At 44.9% G+C, this 14,793-nt stretch overlaps 1 protein-coding gene across 1 annotated transcript in view; it reads right to left on the bottom strand.

Annotated features, from left to right (window-relative positions):
* LOC138350626 (uncharacterized) overlaps nt 1–14,793 on the bottom strand; it is a 163,840-nt gene that overhangs the window by 696 nt on the left and 148,351 nt on the right. The gene's annotated exons all lie outside the window — the stretch shown is intronic.

Here is a 14,793-nt window from a genome sequence, read left to right as displayed (position 1 = left end):
CTTCTGCTTGATCTTGAGGATTATAAGATTAAGACAGACTAAAAGTGAGACAGAAATTCTCAATGCCTAAAATGTCAAAATAACTAAAATCTCTTAAAAAATAAACAGCTAAAACTAATAATATTGATCCAATAAACAATAGTAAAGAAAATCATATCGATATAAAGTGTAGAAAATGCTAATATATAAATTACATTCCAAAACGTATTCATAAAATCAGTATATCAAAATCAGTTATTAATGCAATATGCATTTCTGAACGTATTAATAAAATCTGCATACAAATGCTTATTTATACCTCCAGCATACTAAAATACATTCATACAATGCATACAAAAACTCAATCATACCATCAGCATACCAAAATTCATTCATCCTACTAACATTCTAATACTAATTCATACCACCAGCATACTAAAACTCATTCATACAACTAGAACATTAAAACTCATTCATACCACCAGCATACTAAAACTCATTCATACCACCAGCATACTAAAACTCATTCATACTACCAGCATACTAAAACTCATTCATACAACCAGCATACTAAAACTCATTCACACTACCAGCATACTAAAACTCATTCATACTACCTGCATACTAAAACTCATTCATACTACCTGCATACTAAAACTCATTCATACTACCAGCATACTAAAACTCATTCATACCACCAGCATACTAAAACTCATTCATACTACCTGCATACTAAAACTCATTCATACTACCTGCATACTGAAACTCATTCATACAACCAGCATACTAAAACTCATTCATACTACCAGCATACTAAAACTCATTCATTCTACCTGCATACTAAAACTCATTCATACTACCTGCATACTAAAACTCATTCATACTACCTGCATACTAAAACTCATTCATACTACCTGCATACTAAAACTCATTCATACTACCTGCATACTAAAACTCATTCATTGTTGGAAATATCCAACACTTTTTTCATTTTAGTACCTCGATAAATCATCTTTGTACTAACAATTACAATTTACTAACACTATACTAACCAGTAGTGTACTAATATCAATTCATATCCTATTGCGACCCAATTCTGCCATATCTTTCCTAGTATTAATGGCGTCGTGCTCCAAAGACCGCCATAGGGAATAATTTTCTACATATCTGTAGACTCAATAGAGTCCAGTTATTTACTTTCCTTTATTAACGATGATCGTTTATTAAAAAGTTTACTTTAATTAGTATACTAAAGTGTATTGCAATTCATTTATCCAGCTAGATAGGTGTTTCAGTGAATAATATAACACAAATTACTTACCATTTAAATATTTCTCGGTTATTTTGCGCGGTTCATATTAACTTACTTGCATTACGAGAAAATATGTTACGCATAACACATTTATTTATGATGTATATATTCGTCATACTCACTTCCTTCCACATTAAGAATTAAATAAATAATATAATTTATGCCCAGGGCCTCTACTGGGAGCTTTTGCGCATGCGTCAACCCGAGATGGAGGAAAGGGACTCTCGCCATTTTCGATCAACTGGCAGCAAGGTGTTCCGAAGCGCCCGACCAAATCTTCCAATTCTGCAAGCATCTCGGGGCTTCAGAATAAGGGCGCAGCTTACCCAATTCACGGACACCAATTTCGGCGGGCATTTTACCTCACCGTTTTATTGTTGAGCTCAGGTATATTCACTAAAGCAGGTGCCATGTCGTGATGCTGTAGGCGATATAAAACACCCATGTAAGTGATGTGTCTACACCTCCAATTATTTTATATCTTGCGTTTAAATGAGTGAATACTAGTGGAGTGGAAATTATAGAAGTTACTTATTTCAGCGTTGTGTAATTCAACTGAGGAGGCGTATGACTGTCTCCATGATCACATGTCCCAAGGGTTACTATCTCATTGCTGGTCCCAACGTGTTGTAGAGGCTGGACGCATTCTACGTTCCTCTGATACATCTCAGAATTTACCAGTCTTAATATATAGATAGTGTCTTTTCATTATTGAGAGTCGGTGAATTTCCATTTATTTGCATATTAATTATATACTTGATTTAATTATTGATATGCATTAATATTTCAACTTTTCATTAACTAACACATATTTCACATATATACTATAATTAATAACTTATATTCATATTGTAGTAATTTGTAGTGAATTACCTACTAGCATTATAGAATAGCCCCCAAAGTGTGTAGAGGGATTTGGCTCTATAATTTTAATTATCATTCTACAGTCCATTGCCCTAATATTCTTATGATCAATCACATTATATTATCCAGCATCTCAGAGCATCCTATATTATTCATTATTGGAGATCCATAGGCACTGCTTCTCTAATTTATTCAATTTAAATATTTAATTTATTTCTCCCATTAAGGGTGTGGTCCTTCGAAATTTAAATATCATTATTATTAGTATTCTGGAGCCAGATTTTTCCACATTCATACCACCAGCATACTAAAACTCATTCATACCACCAGCATACTAAAACTCATTCATACCACCAGCATACTAAAACTCATTCATACCACCAGCATACCAAAACTCATTCATACCACCAGCATACCAAAACTCATTCATACCACCAGCATACTAAAACTCATTCATACCACCAGCATACTAAAACTCATTCATACCACCAGCATACTAAAACTCATTCATACCTCCAGCATACCAAAACTCATTCATACCACCAGCATACTAAAACTCATTCATACCTCCAGCATACCAAAACTCATTCATACCCCTAACATACCAAACTCGCTCATACCTCCAGCGTACCAAAACTCATTCATACCACCAGCATACCAAAACTCATTCATACCACCAGCATACCAAAACTCATTCATACCACCAGCATAACAAAACTCATTCATACCTACAGCATACCAAAACTCTCAGCAACAACCAGCTCCTCGTAGATGTGTCCTTGTACATTATTGGTCTCGTGAGGCTGGTCTCAACAACCAGCTCCTCGTAGATGTGTCCTTGTACATTATTGGTCTCGTGAGGCTGGTCTCAACAACCAGCTCCTCGTAGATGTGTCCTTGTACATTATTGGTCTCGTGAGGCAGGTCTCAACAACCAGCTCCTCGTAGAAGTGACCTTGAACATTATTGGTCTCGTGAGGCTGGTCTCAACAACCAGCTCCTCGTAGATGTGTCCTTGTACATTATTGGTCTCGTGAGGCTGGTCTCAACAACCAGCTCCTCGTAGATGTGTCCTTATACATTATTGGTCTCGTGAGGCAGGTCTCAACAACCAGCTCCTCGTAGATGTGTCCTTGTACATTATTGGTCTCGTGAGGCAGGTCTCAACAACGAGCTCCTCGTAGATGTGTCCTTGTACATTATTGGTCTCGTGAGGCTGGTCTCAACAACCAGCTCCTCGTAGATGTGTCCTTGTACATTATTGGTCTCGTGAGGCAGGTCTCAACAATCTACCATATTTTAACATTATTAAAATTGTTAAGCGACGCACCGAGCTCTCGGAGGTACTTCTTGTTCTCATTACTGTCCACATTCACTGGATGAATGTGAAACAAGCGACCAGTGACGCCCCTCCGGTGAAGTCCTCGCAGGAGTCTCTCCACACCCACACCTGTAGATGAAAGTGATAACTGAAGCCCACACCTGGCTACTCCTCACACTCATCTCTTAAGGAGGAGGAGGAGGGTAGTGGTGCAGAGGAGGAGGAGAGTAGTGGTGCAGAGGAGGAGGAGGGTAGTGGTGCAGAGGAGGGTAGTGGTGCGGAGGAGGAGGAGGCTAGTGGTGCAGAGGAGGAGGACTGTAGTGGTGCAGAGGAGGAGGAGGGTAGTTGTGCAGAGGAGGAGGAGGGTAGTGGTGCAGAGGAGGAGGAGGGTAGTGGTGCAGAGGAGGAAGAGGGTAGTGGTACAGAGGAGGAGGAGGGTAGTGGTGCAGAGGAGGGTAGTGGTGCGGAGGAGGAGGAGGATAGTGGTGCAGAGGAGGGTAGTGGTGCGGAGGAGGAGGAGGGTAGTGGTCCAGAGGAGGAGAGTAGTGGTGCAGAGGAGGAGGAGGGTAGTGGTGCAGAGGAGGAGGGTAGTGGTGCAGAGGAGGAGGGTAGTGGTGCAGAGGAGGAGGAGGGTAGTGGTGCAGAGGAGGAGGAGGGTAGTGGTGTAGAGGAGGTGGAGGGTCGTGGCGCAGAGGAGGAGGGTAGTGGTGCAGAGGAGGAGGAGGGTAGTGGTGCAGAGGAGGATGAGGGTAGTGGTGAAGAGGAAGAAGAGGGTAGTGGTGCAGAGGAGGAGGAAGGTAGTGGTGCAGAGGAGGAGGAGGGTAGTGGTGAAGAGGAAGAGGAGGGTAGTGGTGCAGAGGATGATGAGGGTAGTGGTGCAGAGGAGAAGGAGGGTAGTGGTGCAGAGGAGGAGGAGGGTAGTGGTGCGGAGGAAGAGGAGGGTAGTGGTGCAGAGGAGGAGGAGGATAGTGGTGCAGAGGAGGAGGAGGGTAGTGGTGCAAAGGAGGAGGAGGGTAGTGGTGCAGAGGAGGAGGAGGATAGTGGTGCAGAGGAGGAGGGTAGTGGTGCAGAGGAGGAGGAGGGTAGTGGTGCAAAGGAGAAGGAGGGTAGTGGTGCAGAGGAGGAGGAGGGTAGTGGTGCGGAGCAAGAGGAGGGTAGTGGTGCAGAGGAGGAGGAGGATAGTGGTGCAGAGGAGGAGGAGGGTAGTGGTGCAAAGGAGGAGGAGGGTAGTGGTGCAGAGGAGGAGGAGGATAGTGGTGCAGAGGAGGAGGGTAGTGGTGCAGAGGAGGAGGAGGGTAGTGGTGCAGAAGAGGAGGAGGGTAGTGGTGCAGAGGAGGAAGAGGGTAATGGTGCAGAAGAGGAGGGTAGTGGTGAAGAGGAGGAGGAGGAGGGCAGTGGTGCAGAGGAGGAGGGTAGTGGTGCAGAGAAGGAGGAGGCCAGTGGTGCAGAGGAGGAGGGTAGTGGTGCAGAGGAGGAGGGCAGTGGTGCAGAGGAGGAGGAGGGTAGTGGTGCAGAGGAGGAGGAGGGTAGTGGAGCAGAGGAGGAGGAGGGTAGTGGTGTGGAGGAAGAGGAGGGTAGGGGTGCAGAGGAGGAGGGTAGTGGTGCGGAGGAAGAGAAGGGTAGGGGTGCAGAGGAGGAGAGAGGGTAGTGGTGCAGAGGAGGAGGAGGGTAGGGGTGCAGAGGAGGAGGAGGGTAGTGGTGCAGAGGAGGAGGAGGGTAGTGGTACAAAGGAAGAGGAGGGTAGTGGTGTAGAAGAGGAGGAGGGTAGTGGTGCAGAGGAGGAGGAGGGCAGTGGTGCAGAGGAGGAGGGAAGTGGTGCAGAGGAGGAGGAGGGTAGTGGTGCAGAGGAGGAGGGTAGAGGTGCAGAGGAGAGGAGGGTAGTGGTGCAGAGGAGGAGGGTAGTGGTGCGGAGGAGGAGGAGGAGGGTAGTTGCGCAGAGGAGGAGGAGGGTAGTGGTGAAAAGGAAGAGGATAATGGTGCAAAAAGGAGGAGGGTAGTGGTGCAGAGGAGAAGGGTAGTGGTGAAGAGGAGGAGGAGGGTAGTGGTGCAAAGGAGGAGGAGGGTAGTAGTGCAGAGGAGGAGGGTAGTGGTGCAGAGGAGCAGGGTAGTGGTGTAGAGGAGGATAGTGATGCAGAGTAGGAGGAGGGTAGTGATGAAGAGGAGGAGGAGGGTAGTGGTGCAGAGGAGGAGGTGGAGGGTAGTAGTGCAGAGGAGGAGGGTAGTGGTGCAGAGGAGGAGGAGGGTAGTGGTGCAGAGGAGGAGGAGGGTAGTGGTGCAGAGGAGGAGGAGGAGGGTAGTGGTGCAGAGTAGGAGGAGAGTAGTGGTGCGGAGGAGGAGGAGGGTAGTGTTGTGGAGGAGGGTAGTGGTGCAGAGTAGGAGTGGTGCAGAGTAGTATCACTACCACTCTCCACCACTGTCACACACCACTCTCCATCACTGTCACTCACCACTCTCCACCACTGTCTCACACACAACTCTATACCACTGCCAGACACCACATGTGGGATATTTGGGGCTTGACTCAATTATTTAATTATTTAATTTTTAATTAAAAACGAAGGACCACCCACTTTTGAGAAAAGAGGGAAACTAATAAAAAGTGATCATTAGAAACACAAGGAAGAACCAGTGTCTATGGATAAATATTAGAAAGAATAATCACTTAAATAAATAATGGACTGTATGGTTAATTAACTAAAGTCAGAGCCTCAAACACCTACATTGGGGGGGGTATTGCTAGAACTTCATATACGTCTAGGAAATAGTGTGGTTCGTCACCAGTTCATTGTTGAGTAAAGAATATTATGACCAAATTATTATAGAATCAATAGGTAAATTCAAGTAGAGAATATTAATGATTGTTAGAATTAAAGAGCAATCATCTAAGTAAACACATCAATCTCAAATTCATATGGTAAGTACTCGCTATGATAATATTATGGATATGTATAATAAAATGGAGCAATTAAATTTGTACTAAAAGTCTTAGCTTTAAGACGATTTCTATGACATCATTCGTGCTTCGTCCTCGTGATCTCAAGATCTCCACTCAGAAGCCCTTAGAGGTGAATAACACGATTGTAGTTAACGGCTCGTTGACTCGTCACATACGAGCTGTAATTTAAAGGATATTACGTAGCATTGAACTAGGCTACTTAAATCTCAACATTTATGAAAATAGAAAATAAATATTAATGCGGTACTAACATTGGATTTTTTGTCGTCTTGCTATGTAACGACAGACTACCCACGAAATATACAATCTCTAATGATGCATCAAGAAAGAAATATATACTTAGCATGAGCGCAGTGTTTGCTGAAGTCTGCCGATATCGCGTCTCAGTCTCAAACTTCCACGATGTTGTACACGTGGTTGAGAGTTTGGCTTGATTCTCGACGCGTTATTATTTGACCGAGCACTATGGAGCACGTGGAAGAATAATTATTCATTATAAGCTGAGTATCAGTGTAATTCTTGCTGATAATCCCAACGTCACGTGTCTCAGACTGACGCCACGACTTTCCTGTCCAAGTACGCACGCTCGCTGCTCACTCTGCAACACAAGCCACCGCCACACACACAATGGCGTCTCCTTCTCCCTCAACCCGCGTCCCGCATTCACCACTGAAATTATTTATCACGAATAATACTATTCCGCGCAATTGTGGTTGAAATACTTTAATAAAGACTGGGTTGTGATTCTAGGGATTTAAATATTATTGCTTTCCCGTCTTATAGTGGTAAACGAGAACCTTACCTTGAGGTTACCTTGAGGTGCTTCCGGGGCTTAGTGTCCCCGCGGCCCGGTCGTCGACCAGGCCTCCTGGACTGATCAACCAGGCTGTTGGACGCGGCTGCTCGCAGCCTGACGTATGAGTCACAGCCTGGTTGATCAGGTATCCTTTGGAGGTGCTTATCCAGTTCTCTCTTGAACACTGTGATGGGTCGGCCAGTTATGCCCCTTATGTGTAGTGGAAGCGTGTTGAACAGTCTCGGGCCTCTGATGTTCATAGAGTTCTCTCTCAGAGTACCTGTTGCACCTCTGCTTTTCAACGGGGGTATTATGCACATCCTGCCATGCCTCCTGGTCTCATGTGATGTTATTTCTGTGTGCAGGTATGGGACCAGCCCCTCAATTATTTTCCACGTGTAAATTATTATGTATCTCTCCCGCCTGCGCTCAAGGGAGTACAGATTTAGGCTCTTTAGTCGGTCCCAGTAATTTAGATGTTTTACTGAGTGGATTCTAGCAGTAAAGGATCTCTGCACGCTCTCCAGGTCAGCAATTTCTCCAGTTTTGAAAGGGGCTGTCATTGTGCAGCAGTACTCCACTCTAGAGAGCACAAGCGTTTTGAAAAGTATCATCATCGGTATAGCATCTCTAGTGTGAAAAGTTCTAGTGATCCAACCTGTCATTTTTCTTGCAGTTGTGACGGCTACTTTATTGTGTTCTTTAAAGGTATGGTCTTCCGACATGAGTACACCCAGATCCTTTACATTGCCTTTTCGTTCTATGTTATGATTTGCCTGAGTTTTGTATGTGGTTTCTGGTTTTATATTTTAAATTTTTCCGTAGCGCATGAGCTGGAATTTATCCTCGTTAAACACCATATTATTTTCTGTAGCCCATAGAAAGATCTGATCTACATCTGATTGGAGGTTTGCCGTGTCCTCTATGTTGCCAACTCTCATGAAAATCCTAGTGTCATCTGCAAAGGATGATACAGTGCTATAGGTTGTGTTCTGGTCTATGTCCGATATGAGGATGAGAAAAAGTACTGGAGCAAGCACAGTACCCTGGGGGACTGAGCTCTTCACGGTTGATGGGCTGGATTTTATTTTGTTGACTATTACACATTGGGTTCTGTTAGTCAGGAAATTGTAGATCCATCTGCCTATTTTCCCGGTAATTCCTTTTGAACGCATTTTATGTGCAATAACACCATGGTCACATTTATCAAAGGCTTTTGCGAATCTGTGAATATTACATCAGCATTTTGTTTGTCTTCCATAGCATCTAATGCCATATCATAGTGGTCCAGCAACTGCGACAGGCAAGAGCGCCCTGTTCTGAAACCATGTTGTCCGGGGTTATGGAGATGCTGTGATTCCATGTATTTTGTGATCTTACTCTTAGCACTCTCTCAAAAATTTTTATGATGTGCGATGTTAGTGCTATCGGTCTGTAATTTATTGCCTCTGCCTTATTTCCTCCTTTATGGAGTGGTGCTATCTCTGCTGTTTTTAGTATGTCAGGGATAACGCCAGTATCTAGGCTTTGTCTCCACAGAATGTGAAGGGCCTGCGATAGTGTTTTTTTACAGTTCTTGATGAATATGGAGTTCCAAGAATCCGGGCGTGGTGCAGAGTGCATAGGCATACTGTTTATGGCTTCTTCAAAATCTAGTGGGGATAGGGCGACGTCTGATGTATGATTTGATGTTGGTATCATATCCATGAAAAATTTAGTGCATTTAATGGCTCGCTGAAAACAGAGTCGTACTGCTTCCTCAGTAACTCGCTCATTTCTTTGTTGTCATCGGTGAAAGTTCCATCTCCCTTTCGCAGGGGCCCGATACTAGATGTGGTTTTTGATCTTGATTTTGCATAGGAGAAAAAATATTTCGGATTTCTCTCTATTTCACTGATGGCCTTTTGCTCTCTTTGCCTCTCCTGGGTTTTGTATGATTCTTGTAGCTTGAGTTCAATTGTTTCTATTTCTCTACCTAACCTTCTTCGCCGTTCTTGAGATAGGGTGCGACTCTCAAGTTGTTCCGTGATTGATGATGATTGATAAAGATTAAGCCACCCAAGAGGTGGCACGGGCATGAATTGCCCGTAAGTGGTACATTTTTTTTTTCTCAGTATTCTGAGGTTGCATTTAACCATCAAGCTGTTATCGCGGGGGAGGATACTGCTTCACAGTCTTTATGAGGGTGTCCAGCTGCTGGACACCTTTGTTGACCAGGAGAGTGGCTGTGTTGATGGCTTCAGGGTGGCCACTGCATGATTCAGGAACTCTTAAAGCTCTTCTAAGGTCATTGGTTGCTTCACATTCCAGAAGATAGTGAAGTAATGGCTTTTCTGTGACAGTTTGGCAGAAGATGCACTCTCTCTCTGTCAGGGTTCACCAATCTCCCAGTTGCATCTGTAACCTAGACGTAATCTATATAGCCTAACTGCTATTTCCCTGTGGATTCCTTTTGGGATATTTAACCTTTCTAATTTGGTTGCCTGAAGATACCATGTTGCAGATGGCGAACCTTCAGCTATTCTCTGGTGCAGGTAGGCCTTGTTGAGATGTGAGAGTTGTTTGGTGATGATGTTTTTTATGTTCTCTAGGCTGGGTTGAATTGTTTTATGTATCACTGGATGACGAGTTGCCAATTTAGCAATTTCATCAGCTTTTTCATTTAATGGGATTCCAATATGGGATGGGATCCAGTTTAAAGTTATGTTGAGCCCTTTGCCTTTAGCGACTGCTCCAAGATACAAAATGGTGGTAATTATTTCCACATTATCTTTCCACTGTTTTTGTCCTAGTATTTGAAGTGCAGCTTTTGAGTCTGTGTGTATGATTGCATTTTGAGTGTTTTGTGCAATCACATATGCGAATGCCTGTTGTATGGCAAACAGCTCAGTTTGGGTTGATGATACTAGTCCTCCCAGTCTCCAATATGCCTGAACGCTGGTCGTGCAAAGAGCAGCGCCAGCACTCTCATTTTCTGTGTCCACCGATCCGTCTGTGAAGATGTGGGTGGCTCCTGCTACTGCTATGCTATATATTTGCTTTTCTATTATGCGCCTTAGGATTGTCGGATCATAGGCAGCCTTTTTCATTGGGAGACTTTCTATTACTATTTTGAAAGTAGGCTCTTCCCACGGCGCGCAAGGAGTGTAATTTGGGTGTGGATGATCACCCTCTCTATCAAGAATCATGTTTTTTAAATGTAGTCTGTTTAGGACTTTTCCTGCCCTTGCAACCCAAGAGTTTCCATTGTTTTGGCCTAGTCCAACCACCAAAGCCTGCCGTACTGGGATTGGATCAGAAGAAATAATTATCTTACTGATAATTGTAGCTGTCCTTTGTGATATTCTTTCTTGTAGAGAGGGCAAACCCGTCTCCAGTCTAAGGGTTTCAAGCCTGGTCCACATGGGGGCTCCCAGTGCAGCTCTCATAGCATTGTTTTGGGCAACTTCAAGCTTTTTCCACTGTTGGTGTGATAGATTTGTGAGTGCAGGTGCGGCATAATCGATCACTGATGTGACTGCCTGTACATAGTATGAGTGAAGGACTTGCAGATTGGCTCCTCCAGAAAGGGAGGTTAGCGACCTGAGGATTGCCGTCCGGGCCGCAGTTCGCTCTCTCAAGTATGTGACCTCAGCATTAAAATTCATGTGTGTGTCCAGGATGATTCCTAGATACTGATAGGTGTCGACCCATTCTATTGGTTGACCCTGTACTGTGAGTTGGATGTTGGGCTTCGCTATTTTTATGGGCATGGCCTTTGACTTTGAGGGGTTGAGTTTGATCCCAATCTGTTTTGCCTCTTTACTGATGCAGTCTAAGCATTTGGGTGCAAGGCGCGCCGCATCCCTTCCTTTTATGATGATGACAAAGTCGTCCGCGTAGTTTAGCAGCCTGCAGTGATGTGGGAGTTTCAACCTCATTATTCTTTCCATTAAACAGTTGAAGAGAAGAGGGCTAAGAATACCTCCTTGCGGTGTACCATTTTCATGTCTTTTGTACTCAGAGACTGTGCCATGAAGTTTTACTCTTGCTTCTCTGTTTATGAGACAGTTTTTGGTCCAGGAGAGCAGGTTGCCTCTGACCTCTTTGTCAATGAGGCAGCAGAGAATAGCTGGGGCGCTAGCCAGTTCAAAGGCTTTTTCGAGGTCCAGGAATATCAGCATTCCTGGTCTGCCATTCAAGTGGGCTAACAGAGTTGTAATACATTCCACTGTGCCAACCCCTCTTCTATAGGCATACATATCATGGTGCAGTTTAGGCATTTTCCACTCCAGTCTGTTGAGTGCCATTCTGTCAGCCGTCTTGGCTGCACAGCTTTGGAGAGAGATGGGCCTGGGATTAGCTGGATCTTTGGGTTTTGGGATCGGCACTATGTCTGCTCTATTCCAAGCAGAAGGTCTAGTTTGAGAAGTCCAGGCTAAATTAAATAACCTTAGGTATGCAGCGTCTCCCTCTGGGCCGAGGTTTCTAATCATTTTATAGGTTATTTTGTCGGCTCCAGGGGATGTATCCTTGGAGTTTTTCTTAGCCCGATTGAGCTCATCCAGTGTGAAGGGGGCATTAGTGTCAGAGACTTCTTCACATGCTGTAAGGATTCTGTGCCACCTTTCTTCCTCTAGTCCGGTCTGTACTGCTAATACATCTGGTGGAAGTTGATTGCTGGCTGCTCTCTCTGCAAACCTGGTTGCCAGTACTTCGGCTTCCTGTTGAGGATCCTTGGGGTATGGAGATTTAGGTGTTTTATTCCCTTTGGCCTGGTGAATTTGCTGCCACATCTCTCCGAGAGAGGTGTGTTCATTCAGGTGTGAACACCATTCCAGCCACTTTTGTTCTTTTATTTGTTTGGTCTCTCGATGTACATGTTCCTTGACCTCACAAAGTAAGATCCTGTTGCGGTCACTTGGCTGCTTTTTGTATAGCTTTCTTGTTCTATTGAGTCTATGGTTGAGTTCTTTGACACGTTCGCAATAGTACCAATGATCTTTATGGTGTCCGGTGGACTGTTTTTTCAGTGGGATTGAGTGGTTGGCTGCACTTTGAATCGCTTTGACAAATTCTTGTTCTGCCTGATTAATGTCTTCGGGAAGGTCATAGTTTCTTTGCCACTCTGAAATGAGGTTTTGAAATAGGTCCCAGTTTGCTAAAGCAAAGTTCCAGGCTTCAGATGGAGGCGGAGGTGGGGTGGGTAGGTCTAACTGAAGATCAATTTGGACCCCATAGTGGTCGCTTGTGAGTGTGGGCTCAACTGACCATGTTGCTGCATCTCTTAGGGAGGCTGAAACGAAAGTTAGGTCTAATCTGCCTCCTTGGATGTGGGTAGGTTCATTCTTGTTTAGGATTTGTATTTCTGGAAGCTGGTCCAGTAGCTGTGTAATGTGAATGCCGGCTTCATTTGTTCTGTTCGAGCCCAGTGCCAATCGATGATGGGCATTAAAATCTCCACAAATGATTGTGTTTGTTGTTGTCGCGTGTCCAAATAACACAGAGAGATCCATTTCGGCTTGTGGAGACCTGTACACATTGAACACTTCAAGTTTGTCGTGTCTTAGCTCAATGGTGACTCCCATTACCTCTGTCCCTGCTCCACAATTGGGTGGGCTGGTTATGGATTTGGAGATCAGGTCACATTTTACATAGATTGCACATCCCCTGGATTGCCCATTGATCCATAGAAGGAAGAAGCCTCGATAGCCTGAGATTTTAGGTTCTAATCCGGCTCGAAGCATGCTCTCCTGTAGTATCAGGATGTCTATGCCTTTGGTTGCTGCTATGCATTGCAAGTGTTGCAATTTAGTGCGCAGTCCTTGCGCATTCCATTGCAGGATCTTTAGAATTCTAGGTTCTTGGAATGTGCTGATAATTCCGTGGTATCCATGGAGTCTGATGAACACGCCATGGAAGTTGCAATTGGGGTATAGGTTCTTAGTGGACCTGAAATTGCCTCATCAATGTCGCTTTCCGACGAGCTGGACTCTATCTGCTTTTTATGGGGGTGCCTCCTGCTCTGCTGTCTTGACGGTGTGGATATTACATCTTCGAATTTTTTGAGCTTGTGCTCAATTGTCTTCCGAGTCTCTGTGGTTTGCTTGATTCCATGTGAAGACAGCAGACTTTCGATCAACTCAGTGACCAAAGTTTTGAGCATTGGCCAGAGAGAGTTCAGTTCAGTGGGAGCACTATTTAATGTTGTGCAGGTTGAGGGCCTAGTGGCTTTTAGACCCTTCTCGGTGGTAACTTTGGCACTGGAATTGCTACTCCTATTGGCCCCAGTGTGCTTGCTGGATGAAATGGGAGGCCGACTGCTTTGAACCTGATTCTTGTGTCCTCCATCTTTCTTTTTGTCCTGTACTGTCTTCTCACCCTTCACCATGGCCAATGGTGAAGGGCCGTGTGCCCCCTCTTCCTGAATGGGTAGACCCCACGCGGTTTTAGTGGGCATGGGAGCTGGTATTCGTTTTGGTGGGGGTTTCGGCTCCGCTGTGGGCGTGGTGGGGTTCGTTTGAAGCCTTTTGAGCCTTTCAGGGAATTTCAAGTTCCAGGCATGATGTGCCTTGGAACAATTTGGGCATTTTGCCTGAACAGGGTGGTTTGCCTTGAATTTATCAATACATGTTTTTGTATCATGGGGCTGGCTGCAGACTCCGCACCTCACTGGGCGTTGGCAGCCATCTTTGTGATGCCCAAATCTCTGACATCTAAAGCATCTTAGGGGTTCTGGGGTGTAAGGCCTGTGTTGGAACACCCCCCAGATTCCAAGGTCAAGTTTTTCCGGGATCCGTCCTCTTACTGTGAGAAGGACTTGTCGAGTTTCCTGTTTTGTGGTTCGTACTTGGCATCTCTCTGCTGACACCACATAGTTCAGCTTTTCGAGATGGCCAAGGGCCATATGCAAGGGATAGTGGAGGACAATGACTTTACTTATTTTATCCTCTGGTTTCAGTTCCTCACATTTTGCGTAATTTTTTAGAATCGTAGCGGCCGACTCGTCTTTAGGCCTCAGAATGTATTCTCCTTTGAGATTAGGTTTTGCCCTGACCTGGAGCTGGGGGTACTCTTTTTCCAGGTCCACTACAGTAGCGTAGGAAGTGCAGCACACGGAAGACTTACCTTCCGTGTGCTGCACTTTGAAGACCGGAAACGTAGATCTAGTCTGAGGTGCTGGAGAAGCTGGAGAGATTAATGGGCGATGGGTCGTCATGGAGTGGCTTGTCCTATTAGCCTTATTCACGTGATGCCACTCGCCGTCACTTTCGGAACTGGTATCCATTATCGATGGTCTTTTCCTACTCTGAGCAGCATTGCTGGATCGATTATAAGTCAATTGGAATTCCATGATGAAATTCAAATGATCACTTGTGGAGTGGTCTGGTGAGTGAAGGACGTGACACGACGATGTTCCGTGATTCGTTTTCTTCGCCTATATAGGGAACGACGTTCCCGTTCCAATCTGCATCTCTTTCTCTTTTTTCTTAGGGGTATGCGGTTTGAACATATTTCTAGTGCTACTGAGCTTATTTTTTCCAAGGCACTGGTTCAGGTTTGCATTTTCTAGCTGTTCTTCCCAG

This window comes from Procambarus clarkii, chromosome 46, assembly GCF_040958095.1.
Source record: "Procambarus clarkii isolate CNS0578487 chromosome 46, FALCON_Pclarkii_2.0, whole genome shotgun sequence".
NCBI lineage: Eukaryota > Metazoa > Arthropoda > Malacostraca > Decapoda > Cambaridae > Procambarus > Procambarus clarkii.
This window is presented reverse-complemented; position numbering and strand designations above follow the sequence as displayed.